The 27653-nt window shown below is 37.9% G+C and overlaps 1 long non-coding RNA gene across 2 annotated transcripts; it reads left to right on the plus strand.

Moving 5' to 3' along the window:
* The first annotated feature begins 17411 nt into the window (after window positions 1-17411).
* On the plus strand, window positions 17412-20222 carry LOC110792295 (uncharacterized). 2 transcript variants are annotated; one of them, XR_008923728.1, is made up of 3 exons: window positions 17434-17679; window positions 18863-19241; window positions 19927-20222. It is a non-coding gene; the product is annotated as an uncharacterized lncRNA (long non-coding RNA). The 2 variants fall into 2 exon arrangements; XR_002534343.2 differs by having other exon boundaries at window positions 17412-17679; window positions 18863-20222.
* Window positions 20223-27653: the final 7431 nt, after the last annotated feature.

Here is a 27653-nt window from a genome sequence, read left to right on the forward strand (position 1 = left end):
TTCGCTCGGCGCGGGCTTCGCTCGGCGCGGGCCTGGCTTCGTGCTGGGCCTTGCGTCTAGCAAGCTCATCCGATGATTATTTCGTACGTCGCGCTTCCGTTTCGTTTTCCAATTCCGGAATTCATTTCCGACTCGAACAATATTTAATATTTCCGTTTCCGAAATTTATTTCCGTTTCGAACAAATATTTAATATTTCCGATTCCGGAATTTATTTTCGATTCCGATAATATTTCCGATTCCGGCAATACTTCCGTTTCCGGCAATATTTCCATTTCCAATAACATTTTTCGATACGTACCATGTTTCAGTTTCCGGCAACATCTACGACTTGGATAATATTTATATTTCCGTTATGATCCATATTTCCGTTTCCGGCAATATCATCGTTTCCGGAGTATTCATAATTTGCCTTTTGACGATTTCAGCTCCCACTGGAACCGAGATCCGTCGATTCCGAATATTCATAAATGGAGTATTTAATTCACTTAAATACTTGATCCGTTCACGTACTATTTGTGTAATCCTACGGGTTCAGTCAAGAGTAAGCTGTGGATTAATATTATTAATTCCACTCGAACTGAAGCAGCCTCTAGCTAGGCATTCAGCTCACTTGATCTCACTGAATTATTAACTTGCATAATTAATTAATACTGAACCACGTTTATTAGACTTAGCATTGAATGCATACTTGGACCAAGGGCATTATTTCCTTCAACAGGGATCCGTATCATTAGAATTTATCGACGATGAAGGACGAGACGATACTAGATTTCTATACGGGAAAACCGACTAATAGAATTTCACATTTCGACTCACATAAACACGACCCGACTTTGGGTAATAGCAACGATAACCCTTATGACTAGGAGCATGACCAATAAAGACACATTGGAAAGATCTTGGAATCAATTTATTTGAACCGTTTTGCAATAAAATTTGGAAAACACTAACAACTAAACACACGTAAAAACTTATAATCCGGTTGTTTCGAAAATAATTTTTCAAAAGGAGATGCACCTTGCAAAACATGCATAGGCAAACGATTTATTATATATGTTGCCATATACGCAACATCGACCCATAAATTGTCCAGGAAGCAATGACTCAATGAGCATCGTTCGAGCAAGTTCAATTACATGCCATTGACCGGGAAAATGCACTGGAATCGGGAATCCAAGTTGTTTCATTATGCTCTCCTGTGGGAAGACTAGCAAGAGCGGCATTCGAAGTATGAGAATAACGAGATGGGCAAGAAGCTGCGGAATGACCTGGATGGAAACAAATTTGACAGACAATATTTGTGGGACTAGGGCTAAACACTACTACAAAAATGTCCAAAGAGACCTAAAAAAACAGATCCGTTAGAGTACTTAACGGATCTCTTTACTTAGTAAGACCTCATATTACAAATAAGAGGTCTCTTACTCAATTTAATTATTATTAGAAGGTCAGAAACCATAACCCCGACTTCTCTCTCCCTTCCCTGTACAGCGAAAATAAAACCCAATCCCTGAATTTCAGATCTAAATGAATTCGCAGCGAATTCATTCATCTCAAACTTCTCACTCCGTTATTCTCAATCAAAATCCCCAATTTATATTCTTGCAGATCACCAATTTCTGCAGCTCGTCGAAATTGAATAAAAGAACCCTAATTTTCGAAATCTGAATTTCAATTTCCGACTTTAATTGATACAATAGTTTCCAATTTTTCCATTGTAAAGTTTATCAACCTTGGAGGTTTCGTATGGTGAGTAAGTCGCGGAGCTCAAACAACAGCTAACAGAGGAAGGTATATCTGCACTTTATTTTTCATATTTTTTTCTGCCATGAATTTGATTTGGTTTCTAAGGTTTTTTACATATATGATTCAGTAATTAGTTTGTTCTTGAACGTGTTTGCTTGATAATCTGATTTTTATATGGGCGTATGAAATTTGGTTGATTGGTAGGTATTGTATAGACATGTTAATTTGATTTGGATTTTTGAAGTGATGTAAAAATTAGATACTTTTTGTAAAATTTGGTATCTTTGAAGATTGTAAATTTGTATACCTTTTAATTGGATTTGATATTGACTTTGTACGGTAGGGTTTTTGTTTTGGTTTTTGTTCATGACAATGCTTAAGATAAGATTACGAATGATGTTCTTGCTTGATTTTGTGTGTTAAAATGTTTTTGGTACAATCAGCCCAAGTTGTGCAGCTTCTAAAGACCTTGAGATTTAGAATTCATAATTCTTTGTTACTTGAGTCTCATATGATGAGATTATTTGGGCATAATTAAAATCTCATAGACTTCAGCGTGTACCTTTTGTTTACACCAGTATAATTAACATTTTCATGATTAACAGAAATTAGTTTACTTTCTTTTTTGTCTCTTTTTTCTAAAAGTGGAAAAGTTAATGAGCAATAAAAATAAAACCTTATGTTGGGTAGATTGATGTTCAGTTTTAGTTCAGGAACCAGGTATAATCAAGATGAAATAGATGAATTAGGCAGAATGATGTTCAGTTTTAGTTTTCAGGAAACAGGTATAATCAAGCTGAAATAGCTGTATTGATCAGTTTCAGTAAAAATAACACTCACAAGTAGACAATCCCATAGAGTGGCCATAACTCAAAGCCTTAGAGCCGCAGGCATTTGTTTTTTCATGAATATTTTACGAGTATTTGATTATGCCTTGTTTGGAAAATTACATTGTTACCGTCACCATTACTAATGGCGTACTTATGCCAAAATGTGGTTAGAGAAGGAGCTTCCCTTAACATCAGAAATTGTAGTTGCCTAGTTGGCATTCATCTTGGTCTTTCTTTCTTGAGCATTGGTGTAACAAGGAATTCATCAATTGAACAATATCACAACTACGGAGTACAGAGCCTGTTGTTGATATATATTTATAATAAATGTCCGGATCTACATTTTATAAGAAGTCTTATTAATTACTTCAATTCATTGGTATTGGGTTTTGCTACTAAGAATAGTCTTAGCTTGGTTTGCAATTAAGTTTTTAATTTTAGAGTTTAATTTTGTTTATTTTGCTGAGATGTTAATGAAGTGTTAGGTAATTAGCAGCATATTTATACTGTCTTTTGTCTTTTTAAAGTTTTAAAAGCTTTTGCACTATTTCAGACTTAAGAAGTGCATACCGTCACCCCAGCTGGCGCTTCGCCGTCGCCGAAGGCTGCTAATTGTTAATCATTGGTGTTGAGGTGGGTGTTCATTGTGGTCTCTGCTTCACTCATTTTACTCCTCTACTTCACTCATTTTACTCCCCTACTTCACTCATTTCACTCCTCTCCTTCACTCATTTCAGTCATCTTCTTCATCTTTCCTATGGCAGACTTGTCGAAGTCGCTCTGTAGCATCGCCGGAGCTGCTACCGCTGTGGTTCTGTTGGTGTTGTCAGATCTAACGTAACACAAGAGTGGATGAATCTAAAGCTTAAAGGGAAGTTGAAGGAACTTTCGGTAACGAATCTGTAAAGCTCATTTCCCCTCTCTCCATTTTCAATTTTATTGGTTGATTTGGTATTCCTTTTAATTGAATGTTGTAGAATTTGCAAAGTTTTTTCTATGAAAAATGACCCTGCAAAAATCTTACCTCTGGACAGATGTTTTCTACAATTTAAGTATGTTTTGCTCCATCTTTTAGTGCTTTAAAAAGTTTGAATGTTATATTTTTCTTTTAATTGATATTTCAGACTAATTTGTTCATTGATAATATCTATCATGTCCTCTTGTTCTCTCTCTAGGGACAGTCTTGCTTTTGCTACCAAGCTATTTTATCTTTAATTGTTTTGAACAATGTGATTTTCTTAGTTGTTTGGATAATGGAAATGTTCTCTCTTTCATTTATCAGCTTGGTTCAATTCAGCTAACGAATCTTGTATGACCAGATTGTTCATTGCTTCGTGTTTATGAGCTTAGAAGGTCTTTTGTTGGCATGGAAAACTGTAGGAAGTATAGAAGAATTAATTTAAGTTCATTGCTTATTTTCTTGTCTCTCATACAAATTCATGTAGACATATTTGTATGTTATGCATTCCATGTAGCTAAGTGACCGAGTCTGATTGTCATAAAAGATGCCTCAGTGTGTAGAGTGCCCTTTTCAGCATCATCTAGTTTTTGTATTCTATTAGATCAAATTCTTTTCTAATTTGGTTAAACTTAATCCAATTTTATTCCAGTTTGGGCTTGTATTAGTCCAATTTCGTCCTAAGTATGCATATTGGATAAGAAATTCAGTTTTGATTGGATGTGGCAGTTCCTTTTCGTAATCTAGTTTATGTATACTATTAGATGGAATTCTTGTCCAATTTGGTTAAATTTAAACCTGTTTGAAACTTGTTGTTGTTTCGCTCCTGCCATATTAAGTACAGTGATGCTTAGGACAATTCTGTAGACCTGATGGGTCCCTGCATTTGTGTTCTTCTGATTCTGCACAAACTAAATTTTCTCCTGCCAGGTTGTAGCAGTTTTTTTTACACTAAGCCACTGTAATATGATTCTCATTTTCCTTATGGCACAAGCTGCAAATCTTGTCGTGAATGATATTATAGATGTTCTGTAGAAGGTGTTTGATTATCTGAATTGCTATGCTTGTGTTTATATTGTGACTCTTGACATATCAAGTTGCCAAGGCGCAAGTGATGTCTTATCTTAATTAATTAGCGAGACTGGTTGTCTGCAACGATTAACTCTAGCTTGTGGTTCTCTTCTATAACTCTTTAAGATATTTTATTCTTTCTTTTGAAAAATATGTACGTCATTTTCTCTATCATTTGTTTTCAGGTGATTCTTGTCACTTGTCATTTGTCAAGGCTTTTGTTTGTGGATTAGTGTTTTCATTTCACTATTAAGTTTGTGTGACTTGTTTAGGAATCTGTACATTTTTTTAGGCCTAAGAGCGGTGATATAATTCAATTGTTGAGCTTTAGTGATATGTTAAAGGATTAAAGTTTATATTTTAATACTTGTGATTATAGGATTCATTGACACCGGTGTGTGGCCAGAATTTAAAAGCTTCAACGACATCTTGTGCCCAGTAGCTGGAAGGGTGAGTACGAGGAAGGTAAAATTTTCAAGTCTGCAAAATGCAATTAGGTGCAACAGAAAACTCATAGGTGCAATAAAAATTATTTGTTTTTGTAGAAGGTTTTTATTGCGACACAAGTTGTAGAAGATTTTGATGTAATATTTATTTATTTATTTGTTAATAAAAATATTTGGTCATTTTTATTTTTAGTGCATTATTGAAAGATAATAAAGAGTATTTAGATGCAGATATATTTTATCGAGCAACGGCAGACATTTGTATTATTATTTTTTTTAAAATAAAAAAATTACAAAGAGACCTGTTATCTTACCTAGTGGGTCTCTGTGAAATGAACAAAGAGACCTGTTATCTTACTGGGGGGTCTATGTGAAATAAACAAAGAGACCTCATATCTTAGATGTGGGGCCTATTCCCCTTCTGAATTAATTTTGTCCTGCCTTACATAACAGATCCCCTTTCTTACCTAAGAGGTCTTTTATTTTTAACAAAGAGATCCCCTCATATGAGGGGGTCTCTTTATCAAAGAGACCTTTGAGATAGAGACCCCCTCTCAAAGGGTGTCTTAGGCCTTTTTGGAGGGGTCTCTTTCCTTATTTTTGTAGTAGTGAAACACCCCCTCAACATTAGAATTCCATGCAAACGAATTGTTAGTATCGCAGGAAGCAAGGGCAACAACATCACTATTAGATGACAAAACAGAATTACATAAAGTTGTACCTCCTAAATTTTGTGCTTAGGCTTGTGTTTGGGTTTGCTTTGCACCCCCACCACGTCCTTTTCCACGACCACCACGACCTTTGCCATGTCCTTTACCACCTTCACGACCCCCATTATTATTCCAGGATCCCTCAGAACGTTTATGTGTAGTAGAGTTTGAAGATTGACTCTCAGACTTATTCGAGCCAGTATGAGTACTTACCATAAACGCCTGATGCGTTGCAAAACCTTGTTCCCTAACCAGGCGTCCCTTAACAATCTATTCTTGCCTCATTAATGGCCGACAGACCTCTTCAAAAGTCAAGCTAACAGTAAAATTGATAAATTGTGTGGAAAATGCATCATAATCTCGATCAAGACCCATCACAGTGTGTAGAATCAAATCATGGGTAGAAACAGGAGCATTGATAGCAGCAAGAGAATCAACAAGAATTTTTATTTCACGTAAATAAGATTTCATCGACTATGATTCTTTCTTAGCAACACCCTGAAACATACTTTTCAGCTCCATAGAACGAGCCATACTAGCATTCATAAAACGAGATTGTAATCTCTCCCACACCAATGCAGAAAACTTAACCTCATGTGTGTTAACAAGTATATCTCTAGATACTGTAGCAAATAACCATGTCCTAACAACTTGATCAATTCTCAACCAATGATAATAATCCGGATTCACAGTTTCTCTATTTATATTATCAATTATGCAAACACTGGGCATAGAACTTGAACCATGAAGCATGCCTAATAATCCTCCACCGTGCTAAGAACAGTTATAACGATACTTTTATATTAGATGTCGAAATTACCAAATTAGAAGACAATGCAGCAAGATTTGGAACGAACGGAGGAAAATCGGGTGGGCCACAATACCCACTTGGTGTCAATGATTGTGGGAGAAGACCATGTCCTCCCGCAAAGGTAGGGCACCATAATTTGTTGATGATGACGCAGAAGCTGCAAAACCATTTGCAAGTCCCCCAAACTGTGAATTTGAACCTGTAACTCCAGTAATCTTGGAATAAAGGCCAACATCACGTACAAATCCCCCAGCTGCATGTGAATTGAAACCAAGAACTCCATGAATGTTGGAGTGGTTTGAAAAAGAGCCAACAGGCCCAACCCCAACGGGATACCCGCCAATTAACCCACCAGAAACACCAAACTGCGTAGAGGAAGCATCAAACAGGCGGCGCGGATTTGGGTGCGTGGGTTTCCACGTGAAGGTGGTCGCGTATTGTTGGTCAACAAGTGCATGGGGTTGCATGGGTCCAACCACAGGTGCGCCAGCGGTGGTGCGTGGCTGCGAACCGAACGGTGACTGGACGGGTTCAAGGGTATGCGGCGAAGCGACGGTGGCTTGCGCAGGGGTAGTAGGGATCGAATTTTTTAGAGGTGAGGTGGAAGCCATGTATTGCAATTTGGGGTTTTGGTTTGGGAAAATTCTTGTGTGGACCCGGTCCACACTAATTTTACTGTGCACCCATAGGTCACACGTGCCTAACTTATAACCTTTTCCGTTGCCTCTCTCAATCTCTCTCAAGTCTCAATCTCTCTCCTCACCTCACTTCACTTCGCCCCTTTTCCGTCCATGAACAAAAATTTCTAAGGAAATTCAATGAAGAAAATCCGATCGAAAATCTTGGTTCAGACTCATCAAATCGAAGGGTTTACCTCGCTTAATGCTTGCAAATAGTTTTGGAAAATAACGAACGACATTCAAGATATCACAAATTCATGGTAGAATTATCATAAATGGTCTTCGATTTGAAACCCTAATTTCTTATATTTCGATCTTCGGGTATGATATCTTCCCTCCTTTTATCTTGTGGTTCATTTGATTTCGTTGTTTGTTCTTCAATTACAGTCGGTTAAATTTAATTTTTGGGGTTCAATTCAATTATATCAATATTTTGTGATTTATCTTTTGCCTATTATGTTGGTATTTTACTTAAATTTTGATGAATTTAACCAATTTTCCAGATGTGGTGATGTAGACACCTACTTTTGTCCCCATTTCCGTAAGGGAAAGGTTCGATGATGAAAGCATAAAAACTCCACTTGACAACGCATCTCCTATAAAATAAACGAATCTCGATTCCCCGTTTCACCCAAAACCTGCTATTTATGGAAACCTGCTAAAAGTAGTACTGCCGTAAAAAGTAGCTTCTAAAAGTGGCAAAATCATAAAAGATAGAAACCTGTCAGAATTAGGTGTTGCATTCCAACATAAATCCTAAATGAGATAGAAAACTGCGAGAATCCTATTCCTAATATGATTCGGAAATAAGAGTTACGTATTAATTGAAATCCTAACGAGCCTAGAGTTCGTAACGGGCCCAGACGCATTCCGTCACAAAATTAATACGCGCTAAAAGACTCGAATTAATCTCAAACTCTACGGATTTCCGGAATCCGGATCTGACAAAGAATTCGGCCCAGACATCACTTTCAACGCCCAGAGCTGGGCGCTGAAATTGCATGGATCTCTATTTTCAACGCCCAGCCCTGGGCGCCGAAATCTTTAACGCCCAGAGCTGGGCGCCGAAATTACCTGGGACGTGTTTTTTCCTAATTCTTTGCGGATTAGAACTCTACAATTCTATCTTTCCACGAACTCTTCCCTATAAGTAGGCCCCTAGTTTCGACGTGAAACAACACACAACAACACATAATATATTCTGAGTATTGACTCTAAACCCCTTAGCCTAAGCCTCTCGCTGCGAAACTGTTCACGCGTTCTGTCGTAATCGATCCATAAATCGAACAGAACGTATCCTGTCCCATAATCGAGATTCGTTAAATAAAAAGGAGAAATAGCAAAGTCAAAGTGGTTAGTTTTCTGAGAACCGTGACGCACCTCTCAAGGGTGCGTCGTAATGTGTCCCTTTTCGATGATTTAACTGCTTTCCTCGCCCTTTTTATGAACTGTTAAACTAACCTAATATGATTGTTCTATCACGCCTAACAAATATAATATTTTTGGGAAATCGGATTATCATGCTAGGTCCCTTAATGCTATTTAAATCAGATAATCACGATCGAATTAGTATTATATGTTGCATATTGCTAAAATCAATTCAGATTAGTTTAATAGTTAACGCATGTCCCTTCAATTATTTATGCTGAGCTAGTAAGGATATCCTGCCTCTGGAGTTATCGACGAGCGAATTACTCCTCTCGGTAGTTACAGTCCCCCGAACCCTCAATCTCTACCTTGCGGGTGTATATTGAGAGATCCCCACACCAGGGATCACAAGGGAACCTACGGCCATCGTGGTCAAACATAATTGCACTCCCTTTATGTCACGATAACCGGGTTTTGTCAGTTTTTCTCATTGTTGTTAAAAACTGAATGACGACTCCTATATTACTAGTCAATTGAGTGTATACTCACAGGAAATCCAATTACACTTGATTGAATAAAAAGAATCGTCACACCCACGAGGGACAAGGTCACGCATTAGCCTCGCGCTTTTTCGACCCCCTCACAGTGGCGACTCCACTGGGGATAGTGAAGGAAATACTCGTGCTTGTAGGTAATCAAAATAGCCGAAGGGTGAAATGATCCTACCCCGCGTTTATTTCCCCATCAAGTTGGGACGACCTGAAAATCAGCATATTAATGTGAACGGGCAGAACATCATAACGAATCTCGGCTCCCTCGGGAGTTGGGACTAAGGATACCTTTTTTCGCCAATAGGGGGGTGCATACGCCGCGCATGTTTCCCACTCGGTACTTGCGCAGGTAGTACACATATCCCGAACCCAATCGCTCGCCCATTAGGTCCCTCTCGCCTGCCTGCCCCCTTGGCTTGCACTTGCGAGTTGGCCTCTTGAGCGAAATTCGTCTGTTGAAGACACTACCTCGACCGGGGCATGTGTTGGATCTACGATAGAAGCGGTACCAAGCCAGGCGTAAATAAACTACCCATAGAAGCCTATCATAAATTACGTGGCATATTTAATTTTCAAATCCATGTTTGTAATGTAGTTATGTGTAGCGAAATATGTGATTGTGTGTGACAAACTATCCTAGAAAACCAACGACCTTAAAAACTGCCCAAACATTCATAAACCAATTGGCCAAAGAGTTATACCAAAATACGTGTTCCGCAAGCCCGAACGATCGCCACAAAAATAAGCGACGCTCGGGATGGCCTGTAACGAATCCCACAAACGCTGCACAACGCGTAAAGGACGTTATTAGGAAAGCACGTAAAATCGAAGTCACATAAACAAAAGTAGACGCAAACAAAAAACGAGAACCAGCCAGGGACGCATTTTCAACGCCCCTGGCTGGGCGCCGAAAGTTCGCACGCCCACTGTTGGGCGCTGAAGTTGCTGCCTGGCCTTTTGGTCAGGCACAGCAGCCTCGGTGCCCGCGCATAAAAAATATACGTAGCAAAAAAAAATAAACTTTTCGAAAAAAAATTGCTGCGAGGGCGTATGAAAAAGCACTCGATTCTAAAAGCGACTAAAAAATAAAAACAAATAACTCTTTGTGTCGTTGTTAGGCCTCCTATGACGACAATGCTCGGCACCAAAACCGAACATGCTAATAACTATGAATGTCACATGGGCAAAGTATTCAAAAAATAATGTTCAAATAGAGTCTTCAAGAAAAATAATGTTCGAATAAAAAAATAAATCCGAGTCTAGACTAGGCTATGCCAAAGTACAATCTAAATCCTAAGTCTTAGTTGTCTTATCCATGGAATCGGTCCCAATGCTTGGTGTCGTTCTGCAAGTTAAAAGGTTAAAACATATTGAGTCTCCCTTCCTAACATTTAAATCAATAAGCACCCATATGTAATTGTCATCCCTTGCTAAGAATCCACGGCCTCAATACTCTCTCACCAATAAAAAGAATATACTATAGTATTTGCAAAATGGAAACAGTCACATTCTGGAAATCATCCCCCATAGTCGCACAACCCCAAAGTGAACCTAAGGTGTCAATACCATTGGCAAGATAGAAATTAATGGCCCCAAGGCCTATAATCACATTGGGTCACGACTATCATAGTCCTCTCGAGTCACTCGCTCCTTGAAATACTATTAAGTACGGACTAAAAGATTTTCCATGAATGCAACACGACCAACCATGAAAATACCCAAATCGGCATACCAATAGGGCTACCATTGGGGTAAAGCAATACACACTAAGAGAGAAGCCGCACTAATGATTCTAGTCTTGCAAAAATAAAAATTCGATCTCCCCAATTAACTACCTTGCCAACATTAAGCAAAATGGTGCATGACAAATGAACACCCAAGAGTTAAAATCTAAAGTGTTAACCAACGAAAGTTATGGTCCAATTAGCCTAAATCTGAGAGTCGCTTGGTCAAGTATTATAGGCTTACGCCACGTCATTATTTTGAGTCTAGGCCACCTCCTTGTATTCATACACGGGTTATAATCAGAAAGATTAATGAAAGTTTGAGTCTAAATCACAACTTCCAATTAAATCCCGAAAACTGGAATCTGAAAAGAAGCAAAAAAAAATTATTTTCGACGTAATTCTTTCAATAAGGTAAAAACAACATTTTAAATCTACGCTATTTGCACATTTTAAGAAACGACTAAATACGCTTGCAAAGTAAGACAATTAAAGGCCCACCCTCACACTACTAAAGCTAAAGGTCCACCCTAGGCCTACTAAAGTTAAAGGTCCACTATAGGCCTACCAAACGAGGCTCACTCAGTCTCGCCTCGTGACTCAAAGACCACAACCATCTACCTTTTAGCCCAAATAAAAAATTTGAAGGATTTATGTTGGGGAGAAATCCCAAGCAAAAAGGAAAAAATAGAAAGAGAAAAGGGAGAGCGAAAAGAGCAAGCCATGAAATACTTAGCCCATACCTCCAAAAGCGCAAAATTTACCCAAGTGAACGAAGGAAAAGAATTGAATCAACCAATCCAAATCATAAAGTTCTACGATGTCTACCCTTTCCAATCCTTATGTTCTTAGACGCCTTCGCTCTGGGGCCCCTATTCAGCTCATTTAACCCTTCCATGTTCCCATTGCCATAACCCAAGAAACCATTACCTCGACCCTTGTTCTTGAACTTGTTGACTGCAAAACACGCGCGGCCATTGACACGTGTGTCATACCCATTATTTCCAAAGCCCAAACCTGTTCTTACACCACCATTAGCATAATGACCATATAACTTGTGTGGATACATACTGTTGATATACCCTTAAGCCGTCCCCATACTACTCATTGACCTTGGTTAATTTAAACTCACGACACTAGTTCGAGGCTGCAAATTGTGAGCCCTAGCTAATATAATCCTCATGCTTGACCAATACCTATACAAATTATCCTATCTCATTCAACCCGCCTTTCAAACCGTCTTGAGTCACGAATATAAAAAAAAAAAGACAAATGAAAAGTACAAGAAATGTAAAAGCAAACTTTGCAAAGCGCCTCTAAAGTTGGTCTAAAAAGGAAAAGAAACATTTAGCGCACCAAAAAAGATCCGCCCAGAAATAATTTTCAGCGCCCATAGCTGGGCGCCCAAATCTTTAGCGCCCCAGCCTGGGCGCTGAATCTCTCTGCTTGCCAAATTTTGTCCAGAAGTGCTCGTCATTTTATCCGCACATGCACGGAAAAATAACGAACACTTGGAGGGGTACAACACGTATTCAGGTATACGTACCAAAAAACACATGAAAAGAAAAGACATGTACTTAAAAAATATATAAAACAAAATTTTGGCTTACGGCAAGGCAGCAGATTAAAATAATAATAAACTTCACTTATTCTACCGTTTCAAATAATACGTTTCCACCTCAGAACGTACTTGTTTAAAATCGGCATTCTAAGAAACCATTTTCTGGCTAAGAACTACGCAAGACCTGATTCCAAATTAAATCTATTTAAGGCGGATACGTAGGCAATCCATGATTCGGTCCAACCAATTTGCAAAAATATTAAAGCCTATAGAAAAACAAGAATAAAAAATAGAAGTCCCTTATTGAAATTTAATCACTTGCAATCCAAGTCGAAAGAAAAATTTAAGTCAAAGGAATAATCCAAGTCATTAAGATACCAAAATTAATGAGCACACATCGAAAGGTAGCTTAGGGCACGTACCCTTGCCAGAAGGAGCACTCACACTCCTAGACATTTAGCCAAGACTCAAAAAAGATCGCTTTGCCTCAATTGAATGGGGGCTAGCGCAAGCGTCCATGACCTCTAAAATACTCGACTTGACCCTCCCTAAAGCGAACTAACTCACTTAAAGACCTTCTTTCACCCATAGACACAGTCATAATCGCCAACAAGTAATAAAGGCAGTAAGCTTGCAATAAAAAGGATTGTTCTACGGCGTCGCCCCAGCGTTCCTTCGAACTCAGGGCACCCGTTCATGGTAATTCAAATGCTTGCGAATCCCCTTCGACAAAAAATCAGACATTGTCAATAGGACTAGGCACTTAACCAAGGCTCACCCTACTCAGACATATGACACGGGCATCTAAAACCGAAATCTAAAAACATCCTTAATGGGAAGACATAATAGCAATTGGGGGCTAAAAATTGAAATGAAAGAGCTAGGGAAGGAACTAAGTATACCTCGACCTTTTATACAGACATACACCAAGTAAATCTAAGTCAATTTGAAAATGGTTTATATTCCCGCAACTCTGGAAAAGATGGCCCTAAAAGCCTAAAGCATATGCCGAACGGGCACAAGTAATATCTTGACGCCTGCACCCTGGCTTCTAGCAAATCCTTAGACAGCATTCCAAAAATCGTAACAGTATTTTGATTCACTCATGTAATCTTGTACGAACCCTTCTATAAGTCAAACCTACTTAGGACACCTCGGATTATACACAGTAGGACTCAGATTTTAAATAATTTTCAAATAATTTTCAAAGACTTCTTCGAACATAATAAAGTGTCGTTGGTTTAAGCTAAGTATGCGTTTATCTCGATGTTGCAAGTGAGTCAAAAGATTTCCAAATATGATTATGGGTAAAGAAAGGCACCTAGTTTTTGGTCAAGGCACACTTCAACATGTGACTACCTTGACCATGGCGATGTCGCATAATACGACATTTACAAGAGAAGTAGCAGGTCACTACTCGAACGTACCTCGCACTAAACGAGTCTGGTTCAAACTATTCATGATTCGTGTCACCATGAATGCATAAAAACGTATGCAAAGCATTATAGCACCAAGCCAATCCCGTAGCTACAGTTGGAGGCTTGAGAAAAACACTCTAAAAATGCTCGAAATGACGATTTTATCGCAAATTCTCGACGCTAATGCTATACATACATCATAGGGGCACAATCCTAAGCTTTAAATTGTGAAAAACAAACCTTAGAATGGCTACAACCCCTCCCAAATTCTAAGCACTACTTAGAATATATAAAGTCACCCCACTAACAAGGGTAACTGAAAATCGTGAGTCACCAAAACTCTGATCAAGCTACTGCACATAACGCTCGCCCTACAAGCGCCCGTTACACAGTCTACCTCGTTCCAAAGCAAAAGCGAAAAAAAATCATCAAAATATATCCAGAAATCAATTTCAACGCCCAGAGCTGGGCGCCGATATCTTTAACGCCCCAGCCTGGGCGCTGAACCCTTCTGCTAGCCAAGTTTTGCCCAGATATAAAAATAAAAAAAACACATATGAATCCTCGCATCGAACGAAGTCACGCGGAAGGTGCTACACTTGTTCGAGCACCTGAACGAGGCGTGATGAAAGTACTCCAATGCAAAAAATAATGATATCCCAACATCTGGAGAAATGTTCTAATACAGGTTGTTAGGCCACACAAGCTTACGTCGCACCATAAGTTCAACCATCCCACGGTACAAGTCTAAAAGAGAGATAGTAAGGCATATTGCACTAACACGGGCACGACCAAAAGCACGTGTAAAAGAGGCAAAGACTACTTATCGCCCAAATTCAAAATGCAAGCCACACGACTTCTACATTAAGGATTAAAGGTAGCAAAATATTACCTACCACGAAAGGGATAGCTCGCACCTACACGAGCGGAACCCCAAGGCATATTTCTCGAAAGAACCTACAAAAATCGTACGCCAAAAGGAAGCATCCCAACATGCATACTTGGGGGCTCCAAGCTACGAAACAACCATAACAAAAAAAAATCTCGAAGCAAATGTTTGAACAATCGAAAGGGCACGATGTTTGAGCCCACTTCATGAATGGACCTGACCCCTATCAAGCTTCTAAGCAAACTATTCAAAATCAGTCATTGCTCAAAAAAAAATGATTCAAGCAAACTGATTAATGGACCGCACACAACGGCCATTCTATGAACGCTCGTTCGCACATACATATCATCATTCACGAACACGTTCAAAAAAGGCGATCAAAGTCTTACACCTCAAGGTATGTTCCTCAGGCCATATAGACTCGCCCGACTATTGCAATAACTGTACGCCTTAAGAGCAACAGTTCCTTAAAAAAATTGCCCCAAAGCGACAAGCACCGTAGTCCACCAATCGGCTACGGCTTCTCAAGAAAATCATCACGTTCTAAAAACAAAGAAAAAACAAAATAAAAGAGAATACATAGAACTTTCAAGTGAAATAAGGGAATGAACAAAAGACCAACTGTGTCATCAAAAGACCAGCCCAAACAACACTTTCAACGCCCCACCTGGGCGTGAATTATTTCAACGCCCAGGCCGGGGCGCCGAAAATGTACCCAGGCTCAAAAAAGGCCCTAACTTCTAGTGGGCCCTGCCATACTCATTCGACTTGAAAATTGCCGAAAGTCGCACCTCACGACTTTGTCAAAGTAGCACACCACTACAAAAATCGCTCGCACTTACGAGCACGATCCCAAACACGATCAAAGACATTACAAAATGCGTAGGAACCTCTTTGACAAGAAATGACCGTCAAGCACGAATGCTTGGGGGCTCGAAAGAAAATATATATTTCAAAAGAAAGTATGCAAAGTTAAAACAATATTCCCAGACTACGCTGTACAAAGTCCCGTGTTTGGATAATCTCAAAAGAAAAAAGAACCAGTTTACGACCTCAAGACAAAGGTTGTCGTTGATACTTATACATAGTCCCCTAATCAAGGACCCAAGTAGTGGCAAAATTGAGCCGAAAAGACTAGCTCAAAACCATGAAAAGGTGATGACCACGAGACTATGGTCCATCTAAACACATTGATTAGGCGTTACCTTTTTGACTCATAGTGCCCCTTTTTGAAATGTATCCTTCTTTAAATTTTAGTTACCTTTTTTTAAAATATAGTGACCCTTTTAAACATAATAGTTTCCTTTTTTGAAATATATACTTCTTTTGTTTTTAGTTACCCTTTTTTAAAATACAGTGACCTCTTTTCCATTTAATTTTGTGAAATGAAAAAAATAACCAGAACCAAAGAACAATATATAGTTTGATAGTCTATGTAATATTCAAACCTACACCATTATGCAATTGCATAATAGCTCTACCAGTTGAGCTAATAGACTTTACAATTATAAATTCTTTATCATTTTTATAAATAAAATGAGATAACAGACACTTAGGCCAAGCTAACTTGACAAAACTGATACAAGCATGAAAACAAACAACTTAAACCATGTCCCCAATTCAAATGTTACACATTCTACAAGTGATTCGTTTCTATTCTATTAGTTACCCTTAAACAAACAAAACAACTCTTTCTAGATATAGTTGAAGGAAATAATGCCCTTGGTCCAAGTATGCATTTAATGGTAAGTCTAGTAAATGCGGTTCAGTATTAATTATGCAAGTTAATAATTCAGTGAGATCAAGTGAACTGTATGCCTAGCTAGAGGCCGCTTCAGTTCAAGTGGATTAATGATATTAATCCACAGCTTACTCTTGACTGAACCCGTAGGGTCACACAAATAGTACGTAAACGGATCAAGTATTTAATGGAATTAAATACTCTATCTAATGGATATTCGGAATCGACGGATCTTGGTTTCAGTGGTAGCTGAGATCGTCAAAGCCACTACTACAAAAATAGGCTAAGCAACCATTGGTAGGGCACCGCATAAGTCTCTTATTAGGTTTCTTAGTTAGAGAAACCAATTATCTTAGAAGTGTGGTTTCCTAGGAAAAATATAGGAAACCTCATACCTAAAATATATGGTTTCTTAGATAATATTATATTTAAGAAAGAATCAAAGAAACCGGAGATATTTCAAAATCAGTTTCTTACGTATATATTATATAAAATTATCATTTTTATTTTTAATGTAAATAAGATTATGAATTTTTTTTTTTTTGCCTACCTGCCTAGCCTTAGGAAAGAAAATACTCCCTCCGTCCCGGAATACTTGACCTGTTTTCCTTATCGGGCCGTCCCTTAATATTTGAACTGTTTCTAAAAATGGAAACATTCTAACAATATTATATTATTTATCACTCCACCCCTATTAACCCACCTACCCCCTACTCCATACAAAAAATAATTAAAAATTCAACCCCTACTCTCCCCAACCCCACCTCTTAACCCACCTCCCACTAACTACATTAAAATAATACCCCACTATCAACTACTACCTATTAAATTAAATAAGTCAATTCAAGTCCCTTAAACTCTGTGCCGGTCAAACCGGGTCGAGTATTCCGGTACGGAGGGAGTAACCTAATTAAAGCCACGATCTCAAGCATCTTCAATTTTCTTAAGCTGTAAACCCACGAACATTAGGCTCCTCGTACCAAAAAAAACCTAACTTCAATTCACCAAGAAACCTTCACAAAGCTCAAGCAATTCACCACCGCCGGCGAAGGGCCGACACGTCTCCTTCCCAATCGCTTCTCCATCTTCCCATTATCGATGGCGAGTCCTGCACTTCTTGGTTTTTCATTCTCTTTATTTTCCAGCTTGTCTGCATCAAACTCCTAAACATTGGTAAGAATTTCGTTTTCTACTATATTGAATGTGAAACTCTTCTTTTGTTTGAATTTCTTGATTAATTACATATTTTCTGGTATATAATTTTGATTCAGGGTTTCTATTTGAGTACCCTTTGAATTTGATTTTTATATTAGGCTTGTCGATTGTATAAAAGGGTTTTCAATCTTACACCCTAATTTTTAAATTGGCGCTCGTATGATATCTAGAAACATTTTTAATTAAAATTCATCATATGTCTATCTGATTCTGATTGTTGTGAGAACGTGCGTTTGAGGATTAGTCAATTTCCCTAAATTTTGTTGGCTTTTGGTTATTATTTGTTGTCCATTTAGAAATGGGCTAATTTTCTATAGGGTGCTTTCACCTTTGTAATTGATATGATTAATGAGTACTTGATTATTCTAGTAAAAAGTTTCTGATTTTTAGTTTGGTCCTCATTTTCCTATTCCACATTCTTGCGACATCTTAGAGCTTCTTCCAGCTGAAGTAGAATAGAGCCTGGAAAGAAATTGGACTATTGGAAATATTAGTAACAAACAAAAATATAAAGTACAAAATAGTATAGCATTGCTATTTGCCATTTTGTGTAGTGATTAGTGGATGATATGTACAAGAATGGCAGCTCGATGATGTCAAGATTGGTATCCCTGTCCTTTTTTACTGTGTTTGAGGCAACTTTGTTAAGTTTCAGAGATCCGTTAGTATAAAACTTCTCCATCTCGAGCTTCTCTAATAGCTGGAAGAATATTGGGAGTTGAAAGTAAGGTGTTTCATGAGGGTTTTCTGTCTTGTACAAAACACTTGAGAATATAGCATCCTTTGATTTGGACAGAACAGAAGGGGAACATTCTGTTGTGGTCCATTGTAGACCTTTGGTAAGCCGTAAGCATGCAGTTTCCCATTTTCTGATACTCTTTCGTGCAATAAACATATTCGAAATGTAATTAATTAGTTAATAACACTCAAATTATTAGATGTGGGACCAAATCTGTTGATATGCTGGTCATTTAAGTTACTGTTTCTTCTCTAAAACAATTAGCTCAATTCATTCTATGAACATTTTCAAGTTGGTTAGCTGCACATGTAGAACCAGGGAATTTGTATGCAACTAATTGTTTCAGGGACTTTGTGCATTTTATATATATGTGTTGCTTACGCTGTCTGTTTTTTTCTTCAGGCATATACAATGTAGCTGGAGCAGGAAGTTCAAAAACTAAAAGAGGAGAATCAAGAGTTAAGGAAGAAACAGGTGCGTCTTTTAAGAATGTTTTTTTCCTCTTCTGAAACTTAATTGTTGCAATCATGGATAGGCTTGCTTAATTGCTTTTCTGACTGCAGTCAGAAATTGTGGAACAGCAAAAAAAACCAGGTATGTTTAGTTTACAGTCGTTGGTTTTTCTTTTGTAATCTACTTGTTGGAAGTTTCCTAAGCGTCTAGTTTTTTTTTTTTTTGTAAACAAGTGATAGAGATGATGAACAACGCACAAACTGGTTCTCGGAAAAAGCTGAGGAGGACACAGAGTGGTCCATGGTGATCTGATGTGCCATTACTTATAGTAGGTTTTTTGTAAATATTTTTGAGGGAGTGGAACTTTTTTTTTTTTTGTTTATTGGATAGATGAGGATTTGTATTTTAGGTTAAAAGCTTCTAAATTTATAGTTTCCCTTACCTCTAAAACATGAGCACTTGTAGGAAAGAGGAAGCATGACATGCAAATCCCATACAAACCTGTTGAAAATGTAGTTTTAGGGCATATCCAATTTCAACATCTTTATTTTTGGTGCCTTTTGGATTCCCCTTACTCTGTTCTGTCTGATTTTCGTAGCTTAGAATTATGTTGGTGGAGTGTAGTACTAGTGACTTTGATAGTCTTTCGACAATGAAGAAACATGTACTGTAGATCGTAACCTCTAATATAAAGGGCATAAAATTCCATAAGTTAGTGGTTGTTGTATGAGAGAATCTAATACTATGAAATTTGTGTTTTTTGACCCACTTCTGTTAGCTAAGAGTACAACTGCACAAGCTTCTGTCTGTGTTGTTTGATTGTTTTAGTGAAAGTCAAGGGGGTAACTTTTTAATTGTTCAGAGATTGATTCTTCCTTTCATGATTACACAATTACGGAGTAGATATTCGCGTATAATGAAAAAAATACGAGTATAACTTTACAAAAGTATAAGAGTAGTATGAAAACTTGTTATGCGTCCATAATTTTGTTTCTGCTTTGTGTATTCTGCAGAGAGAGTGTTTTGCAAAAAGGTATATGGCGCAGATGGGAACACGTGGGAAGAAAATGATCTTCTGGACGTTGATCATTAATGATCTTTGTAGCTAGTGCATATTGAAACTTTCTTACAAATATTTTGGGAATCTCATACCAAGTTAAAAAATTTGATGTACTTTAGATTTGAACTTGTGATGTGACTTAGGAGAATGTTATGTTATAGTAGTTTTATTTAATTTATTCTTTGTAGAACACATTGGTCGGTTTGGAGATTTTTTATGCATATATATAGAGTTGATGGATTATTATTATACCTTTGAGCCAATTTGGATATTGGATGGAATCTAACAGGTACCATGTAATTTGAAAATATAATATCTGTCAACAATTTATTGGCCGTAGCAGCCATTTAAAATTTGATAAAAAAACATTATAAAATCAAAGAAACCAGATATTTAAAAAACTGGTTTCTTAGACTGCATATCAAAGAAACAATAGATACTTAAAATACAGTCTCCTTAAAAATCCCAAAGGAACCGCACTTTGTAACGAAGTGGTTTCCTAGTACAGTCAAAGAAACAGCATATTTTATCAATTCGGTCCCTTATTCTTTGTATTTAAATTCACAGAAAAGGATCTAAGAAACCAGTTTTCTGTCAAAATCGGTTTCTTAGATATATCAAAGAAACCAGGCGCAAACTCTGGTCTCTTATGCTAAAAAACCTACTACCTAGGCACCGTATAAAGTGAGGTTTCTTTGCCTTGTTTTGCCCGGTTTCCTAATTATGCTAATTGTTATGTGGTAATTAATTTGGATTCCTAGCTTTAATGGTTTTTCCGCATGATTTATATTTAGTTATATGTATCATAACCTAACAGTGGTATCACGAGCCTCTAATTAATTCCATAATAATTGCTTAACATGGTTAAATTTTACAATTTTGCAAAGAATTAAAAGGGTGATTAATTTTCGTAATTGTTAATTAATTGCAAATTGCGTTTATTTAATTATATGTACGCAGTTTTTCGGCAGTTTCTTCGTTACTCAACGAAATCGCGTGATTTTTGTGTCAATTCCGCATGTAAAAGGCATTCTAAAATTTTGACAAAAACACAATTTTTCGGCCGAACCCAGAATTCCCAAATTCGAAGCCTAACTATGACTTTTCAGAGGTTTTAGTTTTTCGAACGCAAAAATTTGTAATTTTAAGATGTTCAATTAAATATTTGCGATTCTTGTTGTTAAATCTTGAATTTTTGATTGACCTACAGTATATGTTTAACAAATTTGAATGCCTAAGCTTGTTAATTATACAACCTAATTTGTAATTGTAATTAATTTGTTGAAATTCGAATAATTTAGAATTGATTTGATTTTCATAATTAATTAACGATTTAATTAGGTATCCATGATTAAAAACCACCATAAAAAATTGTTGATTTATGATAAATTTTAATTTTTTATGACCTAGATTTGAATCCATGATAAACGGAAATTAATTGATTAATAAATTTTCGATTTTTCGCCCTAAAATTATGAAATTAATATGATTTATTAATTTGTCATTAATTTTGATTTAAAAAGTTTTAATTTTTATGAAATTCGCTCATGATTATTGCACGCACAAAGCCAGACGCTACGTGTTACCCTTAAGGGGTGTTGTATAGTGCGGGCACGCGACGACGAGCAAGGGAGCTCGTCGCCCGTGCGGTACGAATGCAACGAGCAACAAGCTGGGGCACGCACGCGAAGCAATGGAGCTGGTCGTGTGGGGCTCAATGGGCGAGAGGCAAGCACAGCGAGCAAGGCAAGCACGCGTGGGCAGCGATGGATGCTGCGCCACAACGTGCGTTGCCTCGCCCAGCAAGCACGCCAAGGCAATGACATGCACGGCAACGTGCTAATGCAATGGGCGAGTGGGCTGCGCGTAAGCGTGGCTCGTTGGGCCTGCTGCATTGGTGCGTTGTTGCTTGGGCTTTGCGGTACGATCAATCGAGTGACAAGGGGTTTGTTGCTTGTTGGACTTGACGAGGAATGGGCGCACGCCCATGGCCTTGTCTTGACCCGATTGGTTCGTTTTAATTTAAATTTTGAATTTTCAGTTCGGAATCGATTTTAATTAATTTTAAAATTAATAATTGAAATTGTTTTCTCGGAATTTAATTTTGAATAATTTAATTATTATAAATTCTAATTTATACTAATTATTTTACTAAAATTAAAACCTTGAATTAATTTAAATCCATTCATTTAATTCAACTGAAAATAAATTAAATGGATTCAATTATAAATTTATATGAGCTTTAAATTTTAATTAAATTTGTATGTTTCCGGTTAGACTAGGAAATACATTTTTATGTTTAAAATTAGTAAAGCATGTAAATTTATTGGTTTAAGTGGGAGCATTTTAGTCATAAACTCTTGATTAGGTCTACATTCCTTTAAGGTTAAACAACTTGATTAGAATTAATAAGGACTGAATAATTGGTAGATTATTGGTGCCCTTGATTAATTGCTGCAAATATTTATGTGATGCATAACATGTTCTACTAACCAGCTATGTGGGCCATTCATGATAATGAATGGGTGAATGGTATATATTGCATATGTATTGTTTTGCAGATTATTGAAAAGTGACTAGTATGACCCAAATAGGATAGAAAATATGGTCTGCGTACCATTAATTTGAATGTAATATTGGTCTAAAGTACCAAATTTTGTTGCTTTTAAATATGGTCTGCGTACCATCAAATAGTTGTAATTAGTTTAATTATAGCTCATCCTATTTGAAGAAAATGGCGCCTCCCATGGTGAAATTCAAGACGGAGTTTCCAATCCATTTTCAAGACGGACTTTGAAGTTGAAGCTTCAAGATGAAGTCGGGCCATACTAGATCACATTTATATCTTATGCATGTTTTTAAGTTATTTATTGCTTTAAAAAAGTCTTAATTATACATGAGATTATGGCTTGATTATGTTGCATGATTAAGGATTTTAGTTCACTTAAAATCTAACCAACATAGTAAGAGCCTTAAGTTCCAAACTTTAAAATTGAGTTAAAAGGTGCTATGCCAAAATAACACTTACTTGGATAACCTTTACATCAATCATAGTAATAGTTTTCCGCCATAGCGAGGTGTTACTTATTGATTCTAAAGGGGTAAGGTACACAAATAATTGTGAGTACATGTTAGTTTTGGTGAAACTCAACGATATAAGTAAGGAGTCCTTTTATGTCGTGGCAAATGCGATAGATTTACCTAATAAGTTCTTAGACGTACCTATCAACCAAGAGTAGTTTCTAGACTATTAGCAAAGGCTTTGCTTACCTAAAATATTTTAGAATTGAGTCTAAATACATAATGTGCTTAATTCTTCAATGATTTAAGGGTCTTGGAATCATTTTATTCACACCTACCGGAACACATAACTTGAATAAAATTCTTAATAAATGATAAATTATGCATGTTTGCTAGAATTTAAAGTTTATTAAGAGAAACTGTGAATGGTTATTTATTTGTTTATTCTTTTTCAATTGTAGTTTTAACTATGGCAAACAACAATTCATTCAACATCCGTTCAATTCTCGAAAAGGAGAAGTTAAACGGGAAGAACTTCCTTGACTGGCAAAGGAACTTGCAAATAGTTCTTATGCAGGTATGAAAGGAGTATGTCCTGGAAGAGGCGATGCCCGAAGCCGCAGGCTGTGAGGGGGTTGAAAAAGCACGAGGCTAATGCGTAACCTCGCCCCTCGTGGGCGTGAAGTTGTCAGATCAAGTGTATTTGGATTTCCTGTGAGTTTACACCCAATCGACTAGTAATATAGGAGTCGCCATTCAGTTTTTAACGACAATGAGAAAAACTGACAAAACCCGGTTATCGTGACATAAAGGTAGTGCAATTATGTTCGACCACGACGGCCATAGGTTCCCTTGTGATCCCTGGTGTGGGGATCGCTCAACGTACACCCGCAGAGCAGAGATTGAGAGTTTGGGGGACTGTAGCTACCGAGAGTAGTGCTCATCGATAATACTGCAGAGGCAGGTTATTCTTACTAACTCAGCATAAATAATTGAAGGGACATGCGTTAAACTATTAAACTATTTTGAATTGATTTTAGCAATATGCAACACATAATACTAAATCGATCGTGATTATCTTATTTAGATTGATTTAAGGTACCTAGCATGATAATTCAATTGTCCAAGGTATTATCTTATTAGGCGTGATAAATCAATCAAATTAATAGTTTGACAATTTTATAAAAGGGTGATGAAAGCGATTAAATCATATGAGGGACACATTACAACGCACCCTTGAGAGGTGCGTTGTGGTTCTCAGAAAACTAACCACTTGGCTTTGCTATTTGTCCTTTTATTTAACGAATCTCGGGTTTCTAAGCAATGTTCCAGTATTTAGGCTTAATTCATCAAGCTACAAGGGGCAGGATGCGTTCTGTTCGACTTTTGGGTCGATTGCGACAGAACGCTGCATCAATTTCGCAGCGTGAGGCTTAGGCTTAAGGCTAGAGTCAATACTCAGATTATGGAATTGTCTGTTATTTTCACGTCGATTTTAGACTGTATTTATAGGAAAAAGGTGTGTGGAAAGATATATTTTTAAGATACGAATCTAAAAAGAATCCGGAGGTAAAACGGCCCTAGGTATTTTCAGCGCCCAGGGCTGGGCGCCGAAGATTGCGGCGCCCAGATCCAGGCGTTGAAAATGGTGTTAGGTTATGATTCATATGACAGTTCATAAATCATGCGGAAAAACCATAAAGCCAGGAAACATATTATTTACACATAATCATTTAGCATAGTTTAGATGCATACTCTTTGTTGCGTGCCTTCCCTAGCTGCGCCCGAACCGAACAAGAACAAGTCTTTAGGACTCCAAGTGTCGTCCCTCCGTAGATAGTCCACAGCACGTCCGGATCCGCCTTAAGATTGACCAACTAGAATCGCCCTTAAGGTTCTAATATTTTCGGTTAGGTAGGCAAGAATATTGGCTGATTTTTCTGCTTAAAAATCTTAGTTTTGAATACTTAAAACTTGTGTATAAATAATGACCCCTAGGCCTTTATTTATAGAGTTATGGAAAAGGAATCGTAATCCTAGTAGGATACGAATTAATTGAAATTAGAATCCTACATGAATTCTATTTAATTAATTTATCCAATTAGGAATAGGAATTTAATCATACACTAACTCTTGTAGATTTAGGAATCACGCATGAGCACAAACTCACACACACACGGCAGCCACAAGGGCTGCCCATGCGCGTGCGAGCAGCAGCCCACGCAGCGCGGCCCACGCATCCGTGGCCTTGGCGCGCGCTGGGCCTGCCTTGCGGTAGGCCTGGGCGCTGCCTTGGCTGGGCTTGTGGCGCGCGTGCTTGCTGGGCGATGGCCCGGCTTCGTGCTGGGCCTTCGTCCGGCAGGCCTCGTCCGATGCTAATTCGTACGATACGCTTCCGATTAAATTTCCAGTTCCGGAATTTATTTCCGATACGAACAATATTTAATATTTCCGATTCCGGAATTAATTTCCGTTTCGAACAAATATTTAATATTTCCGTTTCCGGAATTATTTTCCGATTCCGGTAATATTTCCGATTCTGACAATATTTCCGTTTCCGGCAATATTTCCGATTCTGACAATATTTCCATTTCCAATAATATTTTCCGATACGTACCATGTTTCCGTTTCCGGCAACATCTACGACTTGGATAATATTCATATTTCCGATACGATCCATATTTCCGTTTCTGGCAATATCATCGTTTCCGGAGTATTCATTTCTTGCCTGTGACGATCTTAGCTCCCACTGAAACCAAGATCCGTCGGTTCCGAATATTCATAGATGGAGTATTTAATGCCATTAAATACTTGATCCGTTTACGTACTATTTGTGTGACCCTACGGGTTCAGTCAAGAGTAAGCTGTGGATTAATATCATTAATTCCACTTGAACTGAAGCGGCCTCTAGCTAGGCATTCAGCTCACTTGATCTCACTGAATTATTAACTTGTTAATTAATACTGAACCGCATTTATTAGACTTAACATAGAATGCATACTTGGACCAAGGGCATTATTTCCTTCAGTCTCCCACTTGTCCTTAGGGACAAGTGTGCATTTCCTAATTCCTTTGTCGCTCGATGCTTGCTCTTGAACATAAGGTAAGAGTTGTCATCCTTATTATGTCCAGAGGCGTTCCTCGGTTTCAGAGTTCAACTGATCAAATAAACAGATAATCATAGCCTATGATTCATCCGAGCACGGCCATGCATTTCACAGTTTCTAGCTCTCCGAGTGGCCTTGTACAACTTTTAAGCATCTCATCCCGATTTATGGGAGGACAATCCCAATCTTGCGATCTTGAGATTAGACTTCGTTTGATAGGTGATTACCTGAGCGTTGCCTTTATAGCCTCCTTTTACGGTGCGACGGTTGGTCAACGTCAAAGCAACCAGTTCTCAAACAAGTAATCTCAAATCACTCAGGTATTGAGGATTTAGTGTCTAATAATTTAATGAAATTTACTTATGACAGACTTTCATCTCTTACAGTAAAGTTTCATAGGTCTTGTCCGATACTAGTCTTCCCAAAGTAAGTATCTATGCAAATGATTATGACATTGCCATGTCCACATAGTTCAAGAAACAGAACTACTAGTTATCTTGCATTCTAATCGTCTAACGTTTTCTATGCGTCCAATTTTATAGAAAACTCCGATTAGGGACCATTTTCAACCTTTGACATTCAAGTTCACTTGATAGACATTTCTTAGTCACAGGACTGGTCCTGACAGTCTATCTTGAATATATCGTCAAATTGAAGGGACTCATCATTTAATAAACCACAAATTAAATGGAAAAATGAATTCCTTTCATTTATTGTGAATGATTAACCAATAATGTTTTACAAAGATTTAAACTCTAAAACTTTAAAACATTAAACAGAGACATCAAAGCCATTCTCCAATATGCTTGATTCCCATAGCTGCAGTGTGCGAGTTGTGCTTCGCTTGCGGCAGAGGTTTAGTTAATGGATCTGATATGTTGTCATCAGTTCCAATTTTGCTTATCTCGACTTCTTTTCTTTCAACGAACTCTCGTAGAAGGTGAAATCTACGAAGTACATGCTTGACTCTCTGGTGGTGTCTAGGCTCTTTTGCCTGTGCAATAGCTCCGTTATTATCACAATACAGGGCTATTGGTCCTTTAATGGAGGGGACTACACCTAGTTCTCCTATGAACTTCCTTAGCCATATAGCTTCCTTTGCTGCTTCATGTGCAGCAATGTACTCCGCTTCAGTTGTAGAATCCGCAATGGTGCTTTGCTTAGCACTTTTCCAGCTTACTGCTCCTCCGTTGAGGCAGAAGACAAACCCAGACTGTGATCTGAAATCATCTTTGTCGGTTTGGAAACTTGCGTCCGTATAGCCTTTAACAATTAATTCATCATCTCCACCATAGACCAGGAAGTCATCTTTGTGCCTTTTCAGGTACTTCAGAATGTTCTTGGCAGCAGTCCAATGCGCCTCTCCTGGGTCTGACTGGTATCTGCTCGTAGCACTGAGTGCGTACGCAACATCCGGGCGTGTACATATCATAGCATACATTATTGAACCAATCAATGATGCATATGGAATCCCATTCATTCGTCTACGCTCATCAAGTGTTTTTGGGCACTGAGTCTTGCTTAGAGTCATTCCATGAGACATGGGTAGGTA

The sequence above is a fragment of the Spinacia oleracea genome, chromosome 6 (assembly GCF_020520425.1).
Source record: "Spinacia oleracea cultivar Varoflay chromosome 6, BTI_SOV_V1, whole genome shotgun sequence".
Classification (NCBI taxonomy): Eukaryota; Viridiplantae; Streptophyta; class Magnoliopsida; order Caryophyllales; family Amaranthaceae; genus Spinacia; species Spinacia oleracea.